The 20,186-nt window shown below is 35.9% G+C and overlaps 1 protein-coding gene across 4 annotated transcripts in view; it reads left to right on the top strand.

The window, feature by feature from the left end:
- Nucleotides 1-19,913, top strand: part of LOC135687950 (uncharacterized) — a 106,614-nt gene extending 86,701 nt beyond the window's left edge. The window contains exons 5-9 of one of the 4 annotated variants that reach the window (XR_016144954.1): nt 4,038-4,120; nt 8,378-8,592; nt 10,133-10,720; nt 11,818-14,704; nt 15,020-19,913. The gene's annotated coding sequence lies outside the window, so the exon portion shown is untranslated. Of the gene's footprint in view, nt 1-4,037; nt 4,121-8,377; nt 9,267-10,132; nt 14,705-15,019 lie in introns of those variants that run through there. The other 3 variants (XR_010516318.2, XR_016144955.1, XR_016144956.1) reach the window with 3 other exon arrangements.
- The last annotated feature ends 273 nt before the right edge of the window (nt 19,914-20,186 follow it).

Below are 20,186 nucleotides of genomic sequence, written 5' to 3'. Positions count from 1 at the left end.
TATGCTATGAAGTTTGGTACTGGCTTGTTCATGCTTTGAAATATGTCTGGCCTGTTTTCTACCAAGAACTATCCCAGGCGATGTCCTTAAAACTTTGCAATTTCAATCGTGTTTTTAAAAATCCTGTATCTTCAATTTTTCTCATTCTGTTAATTTTTGCTTTCTTTTTTCCTAAAAGATTACTAGATAAAAGTCAATTTGATTAACTTTATCTCAGTTTTATAGTCATGGCATCAATTTAGGGGGAAGTAATGGGGAAAATAAGAGTGGAATTAAAAAGCCTTGGTAAGCAGTATCAGAGAACGGTGTGGAGGAATGGCAATAGCTGAAAATAATGCAAAGAATTACAGAATTGTTTTAATTTGAATGGTGCCAACGGCTTCATCGGGGCTCTGGCATTAAAGATCCTTACCCTTCCGTTTTTGGAAGAAGGGCTGTTTTTTACGTACTTCACACAAGGTTTCTTTACAATTTTGCTTTTGATTCTGCTGTATGACAGCAAGGAATCAAGACAAGTTTACTGCTTTTAGCTTTAGTTAATTTGTCTATATTTTACATGTTATATTTTTTCTGCTTTCATAACTCAAATAAGTCTAGGGTAGATTATTGGCAGAAACTAAAGTGCGAGGAAAAGTTTTAATGCTACTGAATGCAATCATCGTATGCCAGTCTTCTGTCAAGTTAAAATAAAAATGTTGATTCGGATATTAACATGTTGTGAATACGACTTTCACAGTCATCAACAGATGATCGGCACTGTTAGTAGGCTGTCTTAAACATAATAAAATATAAATCTGCTTATTCAAAAAACCCATCATTTCTTCGGAAGATTGAAATCCTAACTGCGATTCGTGATGTAAATTATGAAGGATATGGTTAATGATTGTTGTAACTTTAATCTTTTAAAAGAGAGATATCGCCTTGTTTATTCCTGCATATCATGTTTGTTATTATTATAAAAACAAGGTTTAATTTCAGCTATTGACTTTTCAACTGTATCTGTTTATGTCAATTTGTTTATCTAATTTCTCGTATCATCTTATATACCCATTTTTGTATTACTTATAAATCCTGGATATTTGCTGCAAAGGTCTCAGTAAGGAGAAATGAAGCTACTAGTAATTAAATTTCATCTGGTATTGCGATAAAACCTAAACTTTCTCTGTCATTGAAGACTCTTTCGGCCTAAGACTGCTTGTAGCCAAAAGTGGCCTATTGATACGTTCAACAATGCTATCAGCCCATTCTCTATCGATAATAACACTACACTTCTATGATCTCCACTGTTAATCTTATTTTGGTACAAATCTCACATTATATATACCATGATTAAATAAAGTGAAAAAATTGGGCTTATTTTGAAATGTTTATTTCAGCATGTAGCAAAACGTTCAGCGCTTTAATCCATATTTAGAGTAAAAATCAGCCACGGTTTTAATCCTGGAGAAGGCATGAAATTTACGTCTGCTCAGGTGTGTTAAAAGCGAATCTATCTCTGTAAATCTAGAGAAAGCACTTGGGCGTTGACTTGAATTAATCTACTCAGGGAATAACCAGAGCGTAAGCCGGTGTAATAAGTTAATGCAAATTGAATTTATCTCTATGTAATTCCAAAAGCAAGCCAATATAAATATTAATATATTATTCCAACATTTATTAAAAGCGGTTTTATTATTACATTGAAATGATTTCTACTAATAAGTTTGTGTAAACAAATCCTCCTCTGCATTGTGAATGTCAATCATTGAAACTATGGCACAAATTATTCCTCCCATATCGCAAATATCTAACCACATTGTGTTGATCGCCTTAATACTAAGCGTGCACAACCTAAGTAGTTAATCCTTAAAATAATTTTAAGGTTCACCAAGATTAGGCCAAACTACGCGCATGTATGCGAATCATAGAGAGTCAGCAGTCCTTCACATAATCGTCTCCAATCGTGGCTTTTCAATTCGGCCGATTTTCCTTGCCACGCTGAGTATCTCGCTGCATATCTTAGCCGCTAGCTGTTCGCCTTTGAAAACTCTGACACAGGTCATTTCTCCTAATGTTTTGTCTCTATTTTCTAAAGCTTCAAGGGGCAACGTTTAAGAGACTGAGGCTCAATAAACCACCAGCCCAGCAGATTCTGCCAGTTGTTGTTGTTGTTCATGGTTCTCGGTTTTTTTCCTGTTTAGTTTGCCACTGTTTTGATTCATTCAGAATGGTGACAACGTGGCGTAGAGATTACTGGGAACCCTAGCTAGACAATACGACCATCTTCAAAACGTACTATGCAATACTCTTATTTTTAGACGAAAATATAAGAAGCTTGAGTTTTTGTATATCCCTAGTTTTATATTGCTTTTTCGTTACGTCCCACTCTGTTACAGTGCCAAAAGTGATCTTATAATGTCCTATGATAATACAATTCCTTTCTTCTACCTTGTATGATGCTACATAAATTGCAAAGTAAAAGTCTATATTTAGGGGGGGGGGGATGTTGGACAGCGACATCATAATCGGCCCATTGTTATTGCTAAGCTGAAACTTGAATTAGTCATTATCGTCATTACCAGAAAATATCGTCATTACCTGGAAATTAACCCTATACTAAAAGAGTGGTTAAAACAGCATAAGGATTTGCTAATAGCTTACTAGTATTTGCTTAATGAGAGTTACTGTTCACCGGTCAGGCAACTTTGTTGGTGCGATCATAAGACAACATTCTGAAACATACAGTTGCCTGCTGATGGGATTAAGCGTGAAACTCAGAGTAGCAACTTAGAACCGTCCTGTTCCATACACCGAATAGATGTTCATCTACAAAATCGAGCCTCGATCAACAAGACGATATGTATAGTTTTGGCACAAAATGAAATCATACAGCAACAGTAGTTACAGGCACAGTCAATGCAACAATCAATTCAATCTGCTTTAGGTAGGGCCGGGGAGTTGTGGTAGAAGTTTCTTCCTTTCTTGAGAAGCTGTGGGCAAAGTATGCAATCATTTTTTGGTGGTACAGAACTCAAAGTGGCTTTGAAAAGCAAACATTTTGAAACATGCCAGTTGGCCTATTTCGATCCACAACAATGTATGCATATTTTTCTAGCTTTGAGTTTTTGACACAAGTTCTTACGCATTATACTCTGAAGACTGTCAGATGTGAAAACTTCAGTATGTTTCAAAATATTTACTTTTTTTCTAAAAAAGCAATATCAGCCAAGTTAATACTGCTGTTTTTCTTCATTAAAATCTAAAATTTTAATGAAGAAGAGTATTCTTTTTGTCAAAAACGTTGCCACGCAATTATCTCCCATGCTTCAACTTTGCTTGGAAATGGTAGCTTATGGCTTGAAGTTCTAAACAAGCAAAGAAATTGCGATAGGTTTAAGGTAACACACACTAGTATGTTCCAATTCTAGCTATAGGTTACTCGAGTACGGTACGTTCTTCACTCAATTTGTACATGCATTTCTCTATTTCGTTGTTGTGAAATTTATTCTAAAGATTAGTTTCTACTTCGTTTATCGAGTATTTATAGCCAGTTACTACATAGAAAATCTATGACAACGATGAGTATGTAGTATCTGTCAGGGTAGTTTTCATAAGAACCATTATTTGTTTATAATGTTGTAATTGTTATCGATATATAAGATAAACTTACCAAACCGACGCTGCATAATTGAGCATTGTTGACACCAACAAATGAAACATATCAAACTGCAAACCTTTTTTCATGTACAAGCAAATAGATTACAGTCGAAAATAAAATATGAAAATTATTCAATGTTAACACTAAAGGCCCTTTCACTCTGATATGCATCAAAATATGATATCTCACTAAAATCACTAATCAAAATTTAACACAGATTTGAACTTTATTTGCAAAGTGACATATTGTTTGTGAAAATTTTTGGAATTGTCAACAGTCATGTTTTAAATTTATAATTCTTAATTATTTTCCATCATTTCTTCGTGTGTGCCTGACAAGTATTTTTTTCAACAGCCAGATGCCATCTTTCTACTTTTAAGAGATATTTTTTCTATTCTAGGTTTTATAAGATTTAAATGTCGAAGGTTGCAGCTTTGAGTTCAGGAAATTATGAGGTCTTGTAGTCCACCTTATCCAGGCAGTGTAAGTATGAAAAAAATCAACACAATCTTCATTTTTAAAATTTCAGAATTTTATAAATTTATTCAAACAAGATATGCATGTTGGGAGTGGGGCTTTCGTGATATGAGACGAACATGTCCCTAGAAAAAGCAGGAGGTGCAGTATAACTAGGCAGAAATCCCACTATAGAGCTTCTTAATTATTGTTATTTTGCCCCTCCAGCCACTGCTACCACGAGCCATGCCTGGGAAGCAACCTTGCTATGTCACACAAGAAAGTAATGCCTCAGGCTTTGAATGATCCCAAGATTTTAACCAAAAAAAATTTTGTCTTTAAACAATTTATTTTTCTACTTTGTATCATATCGTAATAGTGCTGGTATTTTTTAAAAAGAAAGTGTACGTTATATTACACCTATGTACTTCAACGCGACTTTTTACGGGGGTCGATATATTATTAAAAGAAAGGACTATGAAGGTGAAAAGGTTTTGAAGAGACATGTTTTGTCAAAAGTCGATCAAATTCGATACAATGTGATTAGAGAGCAAAAAAAGTCGAGAAAATTTCTTAAAAAAAGCTTTCCAAGGAAAACGAAGACTTTGCAATTGAGTCATGCTATGCACACTTAACAAAATTGCTCAAATAGTGGAATAGAATTAATAGAATCAATTCTATAAATAGAATATATATGATCAGGAACTGCTAAAGATCATGAAATATTGCTTAGGGGCAAAGTTTGTTTTAACAAAATACGATGGTAACGGAGTCGATATTTTGAAAACAGGCAAGCCTATAGAAAGCATGCAAGAAAGCAGACAACCAAATTTGCCACTTTTTAAAGACCAGAAACCGACCATGAAGGATTCAATATAATCATGAAGTATTTATAGTCAACAATAATAAATACTAAAGGAGCACAGCATTCTTAACTAAAACTCAATCTTTTAGAGGAATGAGTCGAAAATTTTTTTTAGTATTTTGTGTTCGAAACTGACTTTGTAGAAGAGTCTGAGTTGCGAAAAAAGGTAAGCCTATAGGCTTGCAAAAATTTTTTTTTTTTAGGAGGTCAACTTTTTGGTTTAAATCAACCTAATTCCATTATATATGGCCAGGAACTATTAAAAAAAGAAAGACTCTTAGGGCACTGCGTTATTTGAAGAAAATTGCGTCTTTTTAAGAAAGACCATTTTTCGAAATAAGGCAAGTCTATAGGCTTACCATAATTGCCAATATTTGAAGGTCGACTTTTTGGTCTAAAGCCGACCCAAATTGATCAAATATGATAAGAATCTATTGAGATTGAAGAGAGACTCCAAGGCACTCAATTTTTTTAGAAAATTGTGTCGTTTTAGAAAACACAATTTTTCGAAAAAAGGCAAGTCTTTAATTCAGTAAATCACTTTCTGTATCATTTTTTTCATTTTGGATGTGTAAACATGGCCTTCTCGAGACAAGAAACTGCACATTTCTGTTTAAGAAATAAAATTCTCTCAATCATAACAACACATTCTTCTGTCATTCACAACTATGTGCAATCTGAAACGAAAGGTTACCGTTTCTTTTCTTCCCCAAGGTCTATTACTACAATTTTAGCATGACATTCCGCCTCCCTATTTTTCCAATAATCAGTTTTTTTAGCATTTTAGTTATTTGCTAAACGTTAGCCTGGGAGATGCTTTTTAGCCCTTTTACAAGGTATAATTTCAAAAATTTTCTACACGTCGGACCCAACAATGGTGGGCCTTCCTACCTCACTAAACTTGATTGTTAGCCCTCCTGGGCTCAATTTTGTCTCACCGACCACATCATGTACCAAAAATCATATGCCATGAGATACAAGCTTTATTATCAAGGAAAATTAAATTTGACCTTTGATTTACGCTCACGTTAAACAGGCAAAATGGCGTCAACATTGAAATTTGCAGCGTGCTATCTATATCTGATTTTTTGCACGTTGTTGTTTTGTGCTGGTCCCGGAAATTTCAGGGTAAAGTCAAATCGTGGCATCAAAAAAAGTCAGTACATGTTGTCAAAGTGTAAATAGCTCAAACGATGCTGAAGATTCGAATGGACTTGTTGCAGCAATCACCGCCAAAATGAACGAAGGATTTAGGCCTAGGCATAATGCAGATCGGCCAGACAAAAGGATGTTCTTTTGTTCGAGAGTAAACATCTATGCAGGAACTGACAGCCCCACGTTTCAATGTTTAACTGACAGCACAGTGTTAATGCAATTATCTGGAGATGTTAAATTAAATCCTGGCCCTATCAAGCAACCTTGCTTGATGCGCAAAAAGGCAGTGGCTGTAAACCACAGGGCCTTGACGTGTGAAAGTTTTGAACTTCGGTGCCATACTAAGTATGGGAAAGTACAACATTGACAGATTATGCAACAACAGATACACGCTGTCAAACATCTGGCCAATATATAGAGCCAGACCGGACCGACTTGCTCCAAGGAGCATTTGGAGGATTTGAAAATGATCTAAAAATTTGTCACATTAAAATGTGCCCACTATTGGGTTCAAAAGAGCTAATAGAACATTTTCTAGAGTTTCCAATGTGGACATGTTATTAGTTACTGAAACGTGGCTCAAGCCAATTGTGACTCTTTCCGCTATAGAGTTTGAAGGTTTTAAATAAATAAGGATGATCATGGAAGTGACAAGCAAGAAATCTGGGAGTGGTATGATCATTTACTACAAATATTGGTTAAATGTCACAAAATCTGAACAGCTTTCTACATAAGCTACAAAAGACAACCTAATTGAACAGTCATGGGTACAACTAATAATAGGAAAAGCTAAACCATCACTATTTGCTGCTGTTTACAGCTGATGCAGGTTTGTCATCCCTAAATTAAGTACAAGAGTCTGTTGAGTTGGAAAGTTCCCAGAACTTAAATTTTTATGTACTGGGGGACTTAAATTGCAACTTACTGAAAGAGAATCAAGATGAAGCCAAAAGCCTAAATAGCATTATTGAATCATTTGGTTTCAAACAAGTTATAGATGGGCCGACAAGAATAACTGATAAAACAGAAACCATGATTGATGTAAATTTTTCACCTGAGTCAAATGAAATTCTAAAGTCTTGAGTAATGCAAAACAGCTTAAGTGACCATTCATTGGCTTTTTGCATTATACCAACAAAAATCCCAAAGCCAAAGGCAGTATCGTGTCTGCACGCTCATCTCGTTACCTAAATTTAAAGAAGTAGAAGGAGGATCTTTAAATGCTAATTTCAAAGAAATTTAAAAAAACAAATATCATTGAAGCTGTGACTTTCTGGAATAAGGCATTCCTTGACATCTTAGGCAAGCAAGCACCACTGAAAAATGTAAAGATTAAGAATATATCAAAACCATGGTTTAACTATTCACTTAAAAAATGGATGAATCGCAGAGACCAACTGCAAAGAAAGGCGAAAACATCAGGCCTAGCCAGTGACTGGGTAACATACAGAACCTGGAAAGCCAAAGTAAAAAAAGCTGTAAAAGATACCAAAGATGCCTTTTCTCAAACCTGATAAATGAAAACATACATGACTCTAAACAGTTATGGAAAACAATCTCCAGAATACTATACAAGAAGAAACAAGCTATCCTTCCATCATATTCAAACAAAAGAACTCTTGCAAATGAGTTTAACAATCACTTTGCATGCATTGATACAAAAACGCAAAGTCAATTGAGAAAAGCCAAGAAAAGCCTTATAACTCATTTTCCTAATCAAACAAACAAGTTTTCATTTGATACGCTCTCTACAAAGGATGTCACCAAGATAGTATCATGTATGCCATAAAATATAGCAAGTGACATAGAAAGTATATGTGTGAGGTCTTTAAAACCAGTTATAGAAATAGTTGCACCATCAGTTGCACAGCTAATGAACTTATCCTTAGCAACAGGGGAAGTTCCAGTAGTGTGGAAAACTACAGTCATTTCTCCTATCTTCAAAAATGGATCCAAGTACGGCATTGCTAATTACAGGCCCATCTCACTACTTTTATTGCTCAAGATACTAGAGAAAGCTGTCTGTTATCAGATTATGAAGTATCTTGAGAGTAACAGTCTAATTAGTAAGAACTTTTCTGGGTATAGAGGATTTCATTCCACAACAACTGCCTTAATTAAGATCACAGATGACATTCTAAGAAATATAGAAAGAGGTCTTGTTACATCACTTATACTCACAGACCTTAGTAAAGCTTTTGATACAGTTGACCACAACAAATTGCTTATCAAACTCTCAAAGTACGGTTTTGATTACCTTTCAGGTTTCTGGTTCAAACGCTATTTAAGATGTGGAATTCAACATGTTAAGGTGGATGGCAAACTTTCTAACGAATCACACTTGCAATGTGGTGTCCCTCAAGAATCTGTTCTAAGTCCAGTTCTTGATTTATCTCAACGACTTACAATTAGCACTTGCGGAAAATACAAGACCTTCACCATTTCCAAACCATCTCCATGGATCTGATTTCTGCAGCACGTAAGCAGATTTAAGATGATCTACATATTCTGATAGAGTGGCTTACTGAAACTAAATTGAAAGCCAATCCAGACAGGTTTAAGTACATGCTGATAGGTACAGCAGCCATGCTAAAGAAAATTCCTAGAGAGTTTTCTAAACTTGAGATTGACAACAACATTTTGGTCAGGGCAGAAGTAGCAAAAATGATTTGTACACATAGTAAATCAGATTACCAAATGCTTGCAAGTAAACACTCCACAATATCTAACTGCAACTCTAACAATAAATAGCAACGCTCATAAATATTGTACACGAAGTCCAACGAGTTACCCTTACAATCAGCTAAAACTAGCAGCATGGAGAGAAAATTTCAGTACATGGGATCTGTGGATGTCAATTCTCTGCCTACCTTAGCTCAGCGTACAACTAATAGAAATATATTTTTAGCCCAAGTTAATTCCTTATTTTGACACTTTTTCATACTAACTATTCTCTTTATCCCAAAAGTTATAAGGTTTTGTGATGTAGGGGTTCGAGGTTCATTGCTATTATATAACAATCTTATCATTTGCATTTTTTAAAAAAAAAATTTCAATGCGTTATTTTATTTTATTCAATACGTTATAAAAAACAATTTAAAGGGATAATGTGTTATTATCATGTCATATCATATCATATCATATCATATCATATCATATATCATATATCGTATATCATAAATCATATATCATATATCATATATCATATATCATATCATATCTTATCATATCAATCATATCACCAAGAGAAATAGATATTTCATCGGTAATTAAGTTTCAAGTTTGTCTTTATTGCTTAGAAGTTTGTCCTTAGTAAGGACATATGTCTAGTAGTAGAGCTTTCACTAGTAACCTATAGACAAATCTTTGCTTCGTGGTCTGCAGGGCACCACTCAGTTTTGCAAGGCAGAAACCCTTTTCATCCAACCACCCCCCCCCCCCCCACCCTCCAAAAAATCTATTGGCCAAGTTACGCCCCTGACTGGATTACTTACCTCTACATCTAGATAAACGTTTTATTCAGAAAATATTTAAGTTGGCCTCATGTCTCACAAGTATGTAATAAAGTTTTTAATGACAGTTGAAACAGGGGACGCTATACCTCTTCTTGCTTCCAAAATTGTTATGACCTGTCAGGAGCGTTGTGGCTAGGCGGGACACCGGGAGATTTCCTGGTGGGCGCCTTTCAAGAAACTTTGTAGTTTAAAGGAGAACTGACACGCAAAAATAAGTTTGGCTAAAACGGTAGCTTGTGACAAGCAAATTCCGGGATCGAAAAATTTTTAATAATCATAGTTACCGTTTTCGAAATACAGGCGTTTTAAGTTGAGAAACGACAATTATTCCGACAACTTGAGACTCGAGGCGAAAATCGTCACGAGTGAGCGATCATCTTTGACGTCACAAGTGACATGTTCTCAGCACGTATTGTGTTTCTCTATAGAAACCTTACTCACTCACTCAGAAACTCACTTATTTGCCATTCAAACTCTTTTTATCTTCCCTCCTATTAATTTCAGAGACAACGATTTCACAGACAACAAAGTGCAATGGGACAATGGGATCGCATATTGAGCAAGTCAAGGCTAAGGCACTACGAGTTCTCGGTCTTATTAAGCATGCCAAGAAATTTCTTCCATCAGGGGTTTTGCAGAAAATGTATAGAGGAATTGTTGAGCCACATTTCAGTTATTGCTGCTCGGTTTGGGGTTGTTGTAGTGAAACCAAACTCAATTCTCTCCAATAAAACCAGAATATAGCTGCAAGAATAACCAGAAATAGTCCTTTCGATGCTCCTGCTGCCCCTCTGCTCCAAAATCTTGGCTGGCCCTCGATCAGAGATCTTATCAAAAAAAGAAACAGCAACGTTGACCGATAAGGCATTGAAGCCACTTGTTCCTCAATATTTAGGGAAACTTTTCAGTAAATGCTCAGAGGGCAGTGTTCGCAATCTTCGCTCTACTGAAACAAACTTGCAGATACCTCTTTCAAGAACATGCACAGGCCGAAAAGCATTTTCTTATCTAGAAGCAAAATTATGGAATAAGCTGAATAAGGAAACTAAATTGGCACCGTCCCTGACTATCTTTAAAAAATCCATATATGAGGTACATTTGGTTTTTATATTTAGTTTTATTATGCTCTTTTGATTTTAACTTAATGTACATTGTAATTCTCTTTAATTTAGGCTTTTCTGTTTTTGCACAGTTCTATTTGTAAAACAGTTATTTTGTTACTGAAATCTTTAAACTTGTATAAATATTTAAAAACAAATGAATATGAAAATGAAAATGAATGAAAAAAAATTGTAAAACCAAGAAAAATATTTTAAGGGAATAAGTTCTTTGATGAAATAATTTCTCATCTGTATAAAAACTCAAGCTCATAGTTATGAACTAGAGATTTGGAGATACACTTAAGCATGAAGGGCCCCGTAAATGGGATGCGTGGAATTCGAAAGGAACAAAGGTCAAACGGAAGATGATCCGCTAGAATAAATACCGTGAATTCAAGAAATTGCCCTGGGGGCTCATTAATTAGACAGTTTCTAGATGGGGGCATGTTTTTTGGGAGTCTGTACGAGAAGGTGCTTATAAAAGCAGAAGCGGATTGGCTCGGGTGGCTAGTCGAAGTGGCTGTTCAAGGGGTTGAAGTAGACTTCTTTTATAGTGACTCCGCGTAGGTCACATAACATTTTATTGTAAAAATATAAAGCTGTCTAGTTTAGCCCGGTTTCAAGTCACGCTCTGCGTACAGTTACTACTTTTCATGCAACATTTAGTGTGGCTTTAAAAGTCTTTTGTAGAGAAAGAAGATTCCTAAAAAGCAAAGAGATCTAGCGAGATCTAGCTGCACTTTTAGCCTTTAAGCTTAAAAAAATCGAAGATTCATTTCATTTCATTTAATCATATTTAACCACGATATCCATTCAGTTGTATAAAAGTAAATTACAATGAAAGTTACAATTTCTATCTTATTAAATTAAAAGTATATGTCCTAAGATAATCAATAGAATTGCCCCTATATATGCTATCGATAATAGCTTATAGGATTCCAAGCTTTTGGACTCATGTACAAGAGTTTTGTACAAGAACAGGTACAAGAACATACCAAGTTCTAATTTTAGTTTTTGTACATGGAGACCCTTGCTGTTCCTCGTGTTGTAATTTGATATGACAGACCTTTTTATGACCTTATTTTGTAGGCCTTCAGGACAAAGCTCCAGCTTAGCGAAAGTTGACCGAAGAACTCTCCAAGAAGTGCTTTTGTTCAGGCAGGGCGCCACTGGTAGGCTAGGGGGGAGGGCATCTCAAGCTCCCCCACTTCTTTAGAGATGAAAATTTTTGACGGTCTCTTTTGTAATTTTCATAAACAGAGTATAAAATAAAAAGAGAACAAACAGTTTCTATACTGCTTGATTTTATTTGATCTATTTACTAACTTACTAACGGTACGGAACGCGTTGTAGTTTAGTTTTTATTAACTAAGTTAGGTATGTTTCTATTATTTGTTTATAATTTGCATCGATTCAGTAGATAACTTTCTGTAAAATTGCATTGTGTGCATTGTGGATGTATGAACATGGCCTACTGAAAATGCTCGAGATAAAGTAGATGCACATTTCTTTTCAGGAAAGAAAATGTTCAAATATTCCCTTTAAAAAGCGGCAGATTCCCTTGTTAAGAACTGGGATGGCCTGAAAACTAAATTCCTAGGTGGGTCTCAAAACTATAATCAACAAACTTGATATAAACTTTCTTCTTTCTTAGCACCTCCCATCATGGTTTTCCTTTCTTTCCCTCACTAGACATACTTGGTTGTATGTCTTCAAATTGCCTATCTTCCGTGAATTGCAACATTCGCACCTACTCCCTTGACGCGGTGGGGGGTGTTGGCTACCTGCAACCTTCGGTCTTAACCCTATCTCGTTTCCCTAACGACTGCATCATCCCTTCCCCCTGTAGTCAAACGAGTTTGTACTGCTTCTAGATATTGCCGGCTACATTATTCTTGTCTTCACCAGAACCATCACAACTATCATCGGCATTAACGTCCCCTAGATCAATGGTCAATTCACTTTAAGTATTAACTCACAAGTGCGCTGCAGTTGAGACTGTGCTCTGTTTCCCTGCTCCCTCAAATAAATAGAGCAACCTTAGGAGACAAGGTTGTAAATTTGCTTACAAATTAGTCACTTGGATGTGCTTAATTGTTTGTTCGCCTCTGAAGTAACAAGCAAGCCTCCAAATGCATTGCTGCCTGACTCATAAGCTTTGAAGAAAATAATGACCTTCCTGTTATCATCAAGTGAAACATTTGTCAAGACAGCTATAGCTGGTAATCACGGTTAAATTTTTAGATATAAGCAGAATCGTAAAATTATATCAATATGAACGGATTTCAATATCAATGACTCTCGTTGAACTTAGACACATGAATCGACCTGCATCATCTTATCCGCCTGACACGTAGATTCACACTTCTGCTTGAATCTATACGTTATAGGATTTGCTCGGAACTGAGCCCTAACCGTTTTTCCTTTACTCTGGTGCTGCTGCTAACTGCTTCTGTTTTATAAAAAGTCATCAGCATAGCAGAACAGCACTTTTTTTATTTCCAACTATTGGGTGTTAAAAGTGTTCCAACTGCCTAAAGAAGAAACTGAAAAATCAATTTCTAGTTCAAAAGTGGAAATAACTTTTGGTGTTTCAGGTCCTTCTTTAGGCCCTGGAGTCCAAAGTTTGCTTCGATAAACGGTGTTACGTCACGAATGGCAGAATTACATTTTGGTGTTCCACAGGAATCTTGCCTTGGACCTTTTCTGTTAATAATTTTGAATCAAAGAGTATCAACAACCTGAACAAGACGCTAAGAAAGCACTTTTTCAGAAAAATCTCTCTTCTGTCTCTTCTGGTCAGTCTTGAAAAAATCCATCTGTTTATGTTTAGGCATATCTATGTAGATCACATTGGCTCAATTAACGTACAGTTTCTGGAGAGCACAGTAGAAGATAAATTGTACTTTCGATTGAAGGGATAAAGCTAGATCAACATTAAAGGCCTTCATTTCCATTAATCTTTGCAATTATTTTGTACCCGATTTAGCTTTTAGAATTGTAGAGCAATATCACCTAACTGCTTTAATACTCTATCGATGGGTTTTGATTTAAGAATGGAATTTGGTTACCACTTATTCACCCCAAAGTTGATTCATCAGTAATACTGAATCTTCACTAAACATTTTTGCCGCTTACATAACAGTTGTTGGTGAAACTTTAACTGCAGGAATTGATATAAAATACATCAGATAGGTGGTCTCGGGTTAAAAATTATACTTGAGTAGGGGGAGGGGGCGCAGTAAAAATAGCTTTTTTGTACGGTGTCCTTCAAGTTTTTGTGCAAAGATAAGATGGGGGACCTGAAATATATGTGCCGTCTAGGAATACATTAATTGTTGAGGGATTATCTAATCTTTCGTTAGCTCATTGATCAGCCTCCCAAAGCCTCCCCCAGCACTATACCCCTGGGATTCATAGACAAAGTGTAAGTCTACATCTAGTAAGAAAATATGCAGTCATAAATAAATTTAGTGAAACTGCATACACAAAACTGTTTCACAACTAAGAAAACTATTACTAAGCTTCAAAGCACTATGGGGAAAACTAATTGTATCCATCAAGAAAGCTCGAAGAGGGTAAAATGTCAGTGTTGAAAGTCACCTAAATATGATGAAGTTTTTCAGACAATTTATGTTAGAAAAATTGACGTTCTACAAAATCTTCAAATTTCGTGGGTGGATGAGTTTTGATATATAATAAACTTTCCGCTGATTGTCTCCACTTTTTCAGAAACGGAGGTGCCTCTCTTGGCCTTCATGTTCCCACTACTTTTGAAATGCTTCCTACGTCATGCAATAACAGTGCCAATGTTTAGCAACTACTGTTATTCAGCGAATGTATCTGCATTCCGCAAATGTCCAGCATGTAACCCTAATCCACAGTAACGTTGATCTATTTCCGCACTCAGGGGGCTGGTTTAAAGTGGCAAGCTAAAATATGCAAAAATATGAAAAAATACTGCAGGAAAATAAAGGTAAACCTGGATGTAATTTCAATAATGATGCTTTCATATACAGCAGAGGAAACTAGAAGAAAATAGAACTGGTACTGACGGCATTTAGTATAAATTGTAAAACAGCTGTTTAAGAAATCAGTATGCTCTTCTTTAAAAAAAGAAACTACGTAAGCAATATGTTAATGAAAATTTTTCTTAATCCTTCAGTTAATATTGCTTGGGATGGTCGTGTTTGCCCCGGCAATCCTTGCCACAATGCTTGCCCGTACATGCGCTCGCTAAATGCAAATAATTTTTCATTCCTTTCTTAATTTCAAGCCTTTAATTTTTTAGGAACGATCTTCAAGGCTGGGATGTGACCAGGTATTTTACCGCAATATGCTGAGAAAGTGCAAGCAACGCGCTTGTAGCATTTTCGCTTTCCATGACTGCGTGAAATACGCGAGTGTCTACTATGCCGCAGTGAGAGCTGGAGGTGGCTCGCATTATGGATGACATGTAAAAGCTGTATCTATCTGCAAGATAACGCCTAAATTTGACCTGCTTTAAACGATTTTGTTCTCAGCAGTTTTTATTCAGTTAAAAATGGTTATTGTAGCTCAAAACCTTTAGAAGTTGTCAAAATATTATAGTTTTATCTGAACAGGCTGACTCGACTAACTACCCTCTCTGCACCTGTGTATGATAGAGATGCTTTTTAAAATTTCGTTGCTAATGGCAAAGGATAACTTCAACAGATTCCAGAATTTGTATCCAGGGCCGTCGAGTAGCAGCTCGGGCCCAGGGGTGATTCACAAAACTGTACCCCCTTCGAAAACTTTCCTTTGGCCACACCCTCCAGGCTCTCAGAGAACAAGGGAAACGCCCTTTTTAGGTACAACCGTTGAAAAAGTTTTTTAAGGGTTTTTACAAGAATGTGCACAAACATTTTACATGAATGAAGGACATATGGACACTTCTCTGCAACAAACTCACAGGCATTGATCCCGTATAAGTAGCTAAAATAGTACCTTTTTTGCATTGTAAATAGACCTTGTAATTAGTAACAAAGTAACTATAACAGGCTCCATGAGAGCACAGGCCCCGGACCTTTTGCCCCTCCTAACCCCCCCCCCCATCTTTACCGTCCTGTTTTATCCATTGGCTGAGGAAAATTTTACTAGATAGTTTAACCGCTAATTTTCTACAATCTCAAAACTGCATTTGCTGTTATTAAATTTTCTAACTCGGGAATGAAATACCAATACAAAATAAAGGGCATAAAGCTCCCTCAGAAAAACATGCAAAATATATCAGAAGGTGAGTCATTAGTCTACCTTCCCACATCATCAAAAATGAGTTGGGCCGTTAGAACATTGGCGCAAATCGCTCAACTTGCCATAAATTTCTAACAGGAAGGGGTAACTAATGGAAGTTACAAAAAGACTCCCAAATTTGACTGATGAATGGAAGGGAATGGGTAGGAAACACCTCTTTCCTCCACTAATAGCCGATGCACCATTTCTATCTAATAGCATCAAAATTGCTAAAGAGTATAAATGATAAAGGTACAAGGGGCGTAAAGAAGCAAGGAAAAAGAAACAAAATGAGGAAGGGAGGGCTGGGAAAATAAACAGCCTACTTTATAGGGCTTCACCAAGGAAGGTGAGACCCACTCTATACCAAAACCTTAAATTCCCTAGATTAACCAAGAAAATAAACGAAACACGCATCTTACCCTACAAATCAAATCCTCAGGAGGACGAGAGATTCCGCATTGCCCATAATCTGGTAGTGCAGGTACAAGAAAATGAAGGGTGAAAATGAAGACAAGAGGAAGAGTGACACAAGAGACCATAACGAATAGGAAATGATAACAATCTCAAGCGACTTAGTTAAAGCTCAAAAGCTCCTCATGAATAAAATCTGATTTAGTTTCATTTTTAAAACCGTCATGAAGCAAACTAATAAGTAAATTTCCCGAATATTTCTTCCTGCTTTAAATTTATGGCTGCCTTGTTTTGGTCAAGTTTCACCAAACACAATAGCAAATCAAAGCCTATATTTTCATTTCTATCAAATACTCGAATATTCTGGTGATTTTAAATATCAATATTATGAGATAAGATATCAATCATGCTATCAATAGGACTGAGTACTGTAGAATATACAGGGTATTGCAGAAAAAGACAGTTCGGATCACAAAACGAAAATTAGAAAAACCGTGAGTGCCGTGAAACCATTATAAAGACAATGAAGAGGCCTCTACTACAATCAACGCCAAAAGTCTTGGAACACTAACGTAGGCTTTCAAAGGCAAGTTCAACCACCCCCTTCTCCCCCTAGGACCAATGTTGATCTACTATGGAAAAAAGAAAGGGGTTATGGATTATGCTTTTTCTTGTGGCTTGTTTGATATTTTTCTACACTTCCAACATTGTTTTGGAGGAAAGGGGGACGGAAGTAGTAGTATTCGGGAAGGCAAATGCAAAATAGAAAAGCACAGCGCAAAGTATTGTAGGTAGCGAACGAGAATTAAAAGTTTCGCCAACGAGGCAAATTTTTCACGTGCAATAATTGTGGTTCAGATATCAAACTGTAACATGGGAAGGGTTGTCAAGGGACAACAACCTTCAATTTGTTTATTATTATTCGCTCTTTCTTTGTTTCCTTTTGATTAATGCACGCGCGAACTAACGCTCACTTCCAGCCTTTTGTTGTTTTGCTTGTTGCTTTTAACCGAATATGGAATGTTCTTGAACCCAGTCTTCATAACAGTTTATGCTGTGCACACGTTCTTTGGGCGCTGCATTGGCATATCATTGAAGTAAAGCCACGCAAAGTTAGAAGTTGAAAGACGCGGAGGGCGTTCCTCGAAAGCAAAATAATTTCGCTTCCATTAAGCAAAACGTGATGGACAAGAAGGTGTGGTTTTGGAAGCAAATGGACTGTGAGTGATTTCTTGTTCTTAATCATATTATCTTTCATTCTTAAAAGACATTGAGTATCGCTTGTTCGGTCCAACCTATTGCATGTGAACTATTTTTTTCGCCTAATTACTGTTTATTTGTATTTAATTTTTTTGAAGCAAACCCCATTTTGTGTTCTATCACATTGCGTTGGTTTTTGTGTTACCTACTGATGGGACGCGGGGTAGGTTTTAACTGTAGCCATATTCGGTGCCACGAAAGCAATGAATAAATTCCTTTAAGGCCTATTGAATGTTTTGAAAATGAATGCACTGATTTTTGCTGTCTCTTGCAGCAACGCAATATACTACAGTTTCATATGCCTTTCAGCATGTGGTGGGCCAACCTTTGAAATTTTTGGTAACTTAGGGGGTATTTTCAATGGATAAACTTGGTAAAAAAAATTTTCGCAATTACTCAGAATTTCATCATGACAAATTATCGTTGTGGATTTTTAGTACAACAGAGCTAGCAATGTACTTCTTAAATTCTTAATGGCAAAACTTTTTGCTTAACAGTCCTTTTTTGGTATTGAAGTCGTAGATACTTGAGACCTTGATTAAAAAGACATTTTAAATCTATTTTTTTCTATCTATTTAATCTAACTACCTATTTATTTAATTTAAATCTATTTAAAAGCATTTTAAAGCCTTTTTCGTCAATTCCATTCAATAAAAGCTTCCAAAATAACAAGTTGGAAAAAATATACGAAATTGTTGATGGAAGTAGGCCAATCAGAAAAATGCAAGCACATGTCCGGTATAGTTGTCAAATCAGTACCGCGTACCTATCACAACTAGATTCCAAGAGAAAAAACAAACTTCTTCTTTCTACACAATACCCACTTTTTCGTTTGTATTGTACAGTGGAATACAGGACCATGCAGGGCCTATTTTAAGAAATTTTCAATACTGCACATTTTTAAAAAATTTTAAATACTGCACATTTATAATCATATTTTTTTATAGAAAATTTTTTTGTTGCAATCAGTGGAAACCCTTGCAAACCCAAGGTATCTTAGCCATGCAAGCGTAGCGAGGAAATTGCCCGAATTTTGAACACGTGTATAGGCCACGACGGAGAAATCACAAACAGATAGACGATAATATACACAATCAATAATAATATTTCAAAACAGCAACAAAACAAACAGTCATTATCTCTTGTAAACGGAGTCACTATCAAATGTTTTGTCTGGAAAGTAAAACAAAAAAATTTTATTAGGCTAGATGCCCAGAGCATCATAGGGCAACTGATAAATTATTACTGAATGCTTTATCTTCGACAAGATCAAATTACGAAATTTACAGCAATGCTGACATTAACAGGGGATGTTTTGTTTTTGGTTTTGGCCATTTCGCTTTGTTTTAAGTTTTGATAAGAGAGTCTTTCCGATGGTTATACGAGAATTACAGTACATGACCTCTATATCGAACTGACGAGGAAAATTCTCATTTTGTGAACAAAGTAGGAATCTGGGATAGCCGCAAAAAGACATTTTCACAAATCCCAAAATTCAATACTGCACATTTTCGAAATCAATACTGCACGTTTTTAAATTAATACTGCACAAAGTGTGTAATACTGCACAATAAAATAGTACCTGGGACCGTGGATAACGAACCTTGAATATAATTAACTTCCGAGTATGAAGAACTAAATTTCTTGGTCACTTGGATTCTACAAATTCTCTCGGTATAACGAAACCTGGATTTAAGGAACTATCGCTATTACGAACATAGCTACCCTTAATATAAGGAAATTTTCATATATATTTCATCTTATATTTTTTTGATTTATTCCTAGTGCTAATTTATCACTTTATCTCGGAGGAAATCATAACTCTCATTAAACATATATGAGTTCAGCTTGTTTGTTTTGAACAAAATCTGCACAGAAGTTGAGATAGCCATAGTTTTCCTCCCTGTTTAACGAACTCGCGTGCAAGAAACCATTTTCTGGTTCCCTTTAGAGTTATGTTAGGATTACAAAATTGTTAGATGAAAAGACAACTCGGCATTGCCAATATTTTCGTACAATCTGGATTGCCTAAAGGTGTTGTCCGATTGGAAAATCACAATGTTGTTTCTAGAACTACAATATCAAGAGGGCTGTTCTCTTTCAGGGGTAGTTTTGTTTCTTATGTTGGAGGAACATATTGATTTACCCTATCCCCCCCATCTTTGGGACTGGCTTCCAACGTAGCAAGTATTACACTAGCTCCTAAATTCATAAACAACAGAACTCTTTTGGGTGATAGGAATAGTTTTTCTATAATAGTTCTCAAACTCCTGAAAAGTGAAAGTTTTATGTTGACAAATTTTTGTCTCATTTAGAAATAAATCGAAGAACAACTCGCAGAAAAAAATTGTTCTCAATCTCTCGCGAAGAGATTTTGTTGTTGTTAATGTAAACCTGTTCAAGAATATTCGGCCAAAAATGACGCCTTGTTGGCAGAGGAATCCCGGATAGTCGGAGTATTAAGCGCAAACTATCTCACCCATGTCCTTGGGCTCATAACTATTCCGTCAAAACTTCTAGTAAATGTTCCT

This window comes from Rhopilema esculentum, chromosome 19 (assembly GCF_057945365.1).
Source record: "Rhopilema esculentum isolate cy_ngs chromosome 19, ASM5794536v1, whole genome shotgun sequence".
Classification (NCBI taxonomy): Eukaryota; Metazoa; Cnidaria; class Scyphozoa; order Rhizostomeae; family Rhizostomatidae; genus Rhopilema; species Rhopilema esculentum.
The sequence above is the reverse complement of the archived record's forward strand: the minus strand, read 5'-3'. Positions and strand labels throughout refer to the sequence as shown.